Raw genomic sequence first — 5,892 nt, forward strand, 5'->3', positions numbered from 1 at the left:
CAAAATCTTAAATGCGTTTATCGGAGTATGTGATCTCCCCCAAGTGAAAAGCGTTTAAAACAGTTTAAAAGGGGTAAGTGAAACTCACTGTTTGCGAAGAATTCCCAAAATAAATCACCAAAGGATGCGCGTCAAAGAAAAACTCCCTCTAGCGTTCTAAAACAACAAAGAGATTTTTCTAAGTGTCGGAACTATTATCGAGTCTCTAGACCCGGCACATAATACCTATGCACACAATGTGTTTCGTGTTTCGTTTGTGAATCGTGTGTGACTTTAGCGTCATTTAAACCCTAGTTTAAATGTAATGAGGTGTGCGTTATAGATTCAATGATCTTTAAGTTTGAATTGACGGAGTTGAGTTAACGGAGTTAACCTGAAATTGACGATTGTCACAATTTCCAAGTTCAAAAACGAGCCGAACAAGGTTAATTTAGACCTAGAAAGTCCGTGAACCAAGCGACTTGAACCAAATTAAGATTTGCAAAAAATTGAAGATAAAATTGAATCAAAAGCATATTATGATGATGATATTAAGCCACAAAAACGGATTATGTTCACAAAACAATGAATATATATAGTCATGGGTTCATCCCTTTGAGCCGAAACTCAAGAACAAACAAGAACAAAACATCAAAGATTTTGATATATGAAACATGAAGGATGTTTTAGCGATGGAGATGGATCCATGATGAAAAAATATCAAGTATTAATGAGTGAAGAAGTTTGATTGATTGTGTTAAGGGTTTGAGGGAGATGGTGTTGGTGGCGTTTTCTTAGAGAGAGAGAGAGTAAGAAAAGTTTGAAGTGAAGTAAATAAAGAAAAAAAAGGAGAAGGTTGGCCTTATATACATATGGTCAACCTATCTCCCGATAAGTTCAACACTTCTCAAGTTTTAGGCAATTTTTGCATTATCAATCCCAAAGTTTTGAAAATATTTACATTTTCAAACCCGAAAAGCACTTACACGCTGAATCCAAACACTCGAATATATACATGGTATATTGTTTTCGGTCCAATCGTTGACAACATTTTCAAATGGATCCTTTGTAAAGCAATAAAAGAAATACCGAATATTTATATGATTTTAAAATTTAAAGATATCAAAAAAATATATAAAAACAAAATTAAAACAAAAAAAATAGAATTAACAATTTCAAGTTAAAAATAAACAAATAAAAATATAATAAAATAAAATAAAACAAAATAAAATAAAATAAAAAGAAGTAAATATGAAATTAATATTATATTAGGTTATTTACAAGACCTTTTGTTATAATATTTTTGTGAGGAAGTTCACTACATGGAATCATATTATTTTATTAACCACCTGGATTGCACTTCTATTTTGATGTTATTGTGCCAAAAACCCAAAGTCGATTGTAAAAATGTGTGTCCACTTTAAACTTGACAAGTATTTTGATGTTAAAGTGATACGTTAAGGAATGGATTAAGCACAATGCTTGCATGGTCCCCATTTAATCTGACATGTTACAGATTCCATTATATCTCAGGCATAGTTTGTGTTCACATATCACCTGAACTTGACTTAAACCTTTTTTATTTGATCACAATATGTCTATTAACAGTTTACTACAGTTGACTGTATCTAGAAAGATTAAAATAAAGCAAAAGTTCAGAGCCTTAGAAAGTAGGTCTTGCATGACTACAAATAGAGAAATTCCAAGGCTTGAGCAAAAGAAAGAAAATAAAACAAAGTAGAAGATTCAGGGCCTTAACAATCAGATCTTGTATAACTACAAGCATAGAGATTCCAAGGCTTGAACCAAAATAAAAGAAGAAATAAATTAGAATATTAAAATCCTAAAACAAACATCTTTTATTTTTGTTTTTTTTTTCTTTTCTTTTCTGACTCCTTTTATTTTTCTTTTCTTGACACTATTCTAGATATAATAAAGCGAAATTATAAATTGGCACTTAACAACATAAGAAAACTATAATATGGTAAAGAGAGGCTTGAGTATGACATGTTATTTACATTTTTGCCATCAATGATATGACTTACTCGTTTATCAAGCCTATCTACATATAACCACAAACAAAGGAAGATATTTAAGTTTATATCACTATGACACTTACTCGTTTATCAAGCCTATCTACACATCAAACGATGATCTTGTTGGATTTTGATTGACTCGTTTCATGTGCTAGGATCATTAAAATCAATTTATTATCATTTTCCAAAGGTCGGATCAATTTCTCAAAATTTTATAGCTTTAAATTATCCAACTCCCTCTAAAAAGAAGCTCTCTCTAAACGGGAAAATATCATTTTAATAAGTCAAGTGACTTAAATTTTATGTTTCTTAAAATGAACTTAAAATCCTTTTGGTGAATTAAAGTTAATTCAATTTCTACCTCTAAAATTGTGATATATTTTGAAACATATTTACAATTTTAAAAACAAAAATATAGATTTAATCAAAAACAGATCATGCCAAACGATTCTACAAGATATAGAAATCGGGCACGATCAAAAGCTTTTGTGAAAAGATCCACAAAGTTGTAATCAGAATGGACCCTTTCGATATTGACAAGTTCCCAATCAAAAAAATCATGAATGAAATGCAATCGGATGTCAATATGCTTTTTCTTTGAGCGGGTTTTTCACAATACAAGCCGCTACTTCATTATCACACTTGATCGGGGTATTAAAGAAATTCAAACCCTAATCCATCAACTGATGCTGGATCCAGATCACTTGTGAACAGCACCTAGACGCAGCAATGTACTCGGCTTCAGCTGTTGAGGTGGAAGCCGTGACCTTTTTCTTGCATTGCCATGAAATTAATCGTTCTCCTAGGAATTGACATCCTCCTGAAGTTGATTTTCTATCCAGATTGCACTCCCATAATCACTGTCGGTGTAGGCATGGAGTGTCAAAGAAGATTCCTTTGGATATCAATGACCAAAAAGGGGTTTTTCTTTGAGATACCGAAATATAAGTTTGACAACAATCAAGGGGGACTCTTTTGGATCTGATTGATATCTAGCACACTGACAAATAGGGAACATGATGTCTGACCTGCTTGCAGTGAAATACATCAAGGAGCCAATCATTGACCTATATAGGTGTTGATCGACTGGCTTTCCAGATGGATCTAGAGCTAAAACTGGTCTAGTAGCAATCGGAGTTCCAAACAAAGATGCATCCTTAAACCCAAAACTCTGAACAATTTTGTGGGCGTATTTCTCTTGATGAATTAAAATCTCGTCCGTCTTCTATTCAACTTGTAAGCCCAGAAAGAATGTCATCTCACCCAATGAACTCATTTTAAACTGACACTGCATGACCTAAGAAAATTCTTTACACAATTCATCGCTCGTTGACCCAAAGATGATGTCATCAACATAAACTTGGAATAGGATCAGATAATCGCCAACCTTCTTGACAAAGAGTGACTGATCAATGACACCTCTTCTATAGCCATGCTTTAAAGATGTTTAGCAAGGGTAGCATACCATGCACGGGGTGTTTGGTGAAAGCCATAAAGAGCTTTGTCAATACGATAAACATAGTCGGGATGATCGGGATCCTCAAAACCTGGCTGTTGCTTGACATATATTTCTTCTTTCACTTTTCCATACAAGAAGGCAGTCTTGACATCCGTCTGATATACTTTGAAATTCATCTATGATGCATAGGCCAAGAAGAGATGAATTGCGTCAAGCCTAGCAACCGGTGCATAAACTTCATCGCAATCAAGACCATCACGTTGCGAAAAGCCTTGCACCGCCAATCTAGCTTTATTTCTTGTAATTATAGGTTGTTTCTTGTAATAACCCCTTTGTCATCCTTTTTATTATGAAACAACCTGTGATATAAAACAAGCAAAAAGACATTGTAATTTTTTGGTTCAACATGTGATATAAAACAAGCAAAGAGATATATGTTAATGGTACCAGACGTGCTACGTGCTTGGATGCCGGCAGAAGGAGATTCGATGGTGTTTTCGGTGGGGTGAGACCGGTGAATTTCCAGTTGAGGAATCGGATCAACGTGTTCAATTGGCGCTGCTTGTATCTCTGCAGACAAACTATCTATAGGATGGAAAACGGCTGGAGTATAAAAAAAGAATATCAGTGGCTGGTTAAATAGAATATAGTTGGTCAACCACATGCTCTTGATCAATGGGGCCATCCCATAGACTCTCCAAGAATGGAATGATGATTGATGGAACCGGTGTGGAGTCAGTGTCATCAGTTGTGCCAACGGAAATGTCATTTGCAGAAGTCTCTTAGGCAGCAACCTGAATATCATCTGATGAGGGAGGAGTGGGAATAAACTCAACCATACTAGGTTCTACCTGAAGATTCAACACATGCTCAGTCTAGGTTTCATCAACGTTGTAAGCTGATGTGAATGAATCCGAGTTTGAATCAGTAGCATCTTCAACGTTGACCATATCAGTGGTATCTGCTGGTTGAGGCATTGCATTAACTAAAACTGGTTGAGTGCTGCTGGCAATACATTCCTATTTGAGGGACCAGCAGATAAATTGATATCCTTCAAGCTGTTTAATACAAAGTGTATTAAAACTGACTTAGAATCTGTGGTATGGATTGGAGCAGTTGCAGTAGGTGGGGTATACATTCCACGAAAATGGTGAAACAATCCTTCATAATCAAACATCCAATTTGGTCCAGTGTGTGCGTCAGTTGGGTTTATCTCTTGCCAGCTAATGTTGAATGATTCCACTATCACTTTTGCTTTCTTGTTTTAAACCCGATAAGCACTCTTGTGGGCAGCATATCCCATGAAGTAGCACTAATCTGTCTTCTCTTCAAATTTTGAAGTTGAGTTGGCATTTGTTTATAGCAAAGTGAACGGACCTCCAAATGTCTTGAAGTAATTGACATGTGGCTTAGTCCCATAGTAGACTTAATATGGAGTCTTGTTCAATCTTTTGTTCAGCAACACACGGTTCTGAGTGAAACAAGCCGCATTGTTGGCTTCCCCCCCCCCCAAGAAAAATAATGGAAGTTTGGAGTACAAGAGCATTGTTCGGGTAGCCTCAATGTCGGTTTCGTCTTTCAGCGACTCCTTTTTGTTGTGGAGTGTATGGAGTGCTGAACTTACGATCTATCCCTTTCATATGACAAAAATCATCAATGAATTTGCTGCAGAATATCGTCCTATTGTCGCTTCTAATTCACTTAACCTGGTTGTCTGCTTGGTTCTCAACAAGCGCCATAGACCTTATCAGAAACTAAGCAATCTCATCTTTGTAACCTAATAAGAAAGTCCAGCTAAAACGCGAAAATCACAAGTAAACCAGATAATAGGCTTTTCGGCCTATCGCCATAGGTTTAATTGGACCAAAAGATCCATATGCAACAGCTGAAGAATGGAACTTATGGTATTGATAGTCTTGGGTCTGTGAGGAAGTTTGTGCCATTTTCATTTAGAACAAGAAAGACATTTTTCAACATAAGAAAATGATTTAGCAGGCAAACCCCTCACATTTTCACCTTTAACCGACTTATTCAAGTTATTAAAGTTGACATGACCCAAGCGTCGATGCCATAAAGATGAGTCGTTCTCTGAGGCTTTGGACAACAAACGTGAAGTAGTTTGTAGAGAATATGAGCTTCCATGTCCAAAATATAAGCATCGTTGTGCCTCGGAGTACGCATCAAGATCCAGTCTTCTGGGACTTTCAAACCAAGCTTCAAGATCAAAACTCATGTTCTATAAAGAGAGTTCAGTATTGCTTATCACATATCTGAGAGACGCTAAGCAGGTTGTGGTTCAGTTACTCCACAAGATTCATGTCTTCAAATGCCGTTAGAGAACTTTCCACGCTTTGTTATTTTCCTGCCCAAATCCCCAGCGAAGGAAGCGTGTCCACCATCGAACGATTGAACGTCGAA

Source organism: Bidens hawaiensis, unplaced genomic scaffold (assembly GCF_021521415.1).
Source record: "Bidens hawaiensis isolate Kalapana, Puna unplaced genomic scaffold, B.hawaiensis_p1.1 tig00030263_1, whole genome shotgun sequence".
In the NCBI taxonomy this organism is placed as follows: Eukaryota; Viridiplantae; Streptophyta; class Magnoliopsida; order Asterales; family Asteraceae; genus Bidens; species Bidens hawaiensis.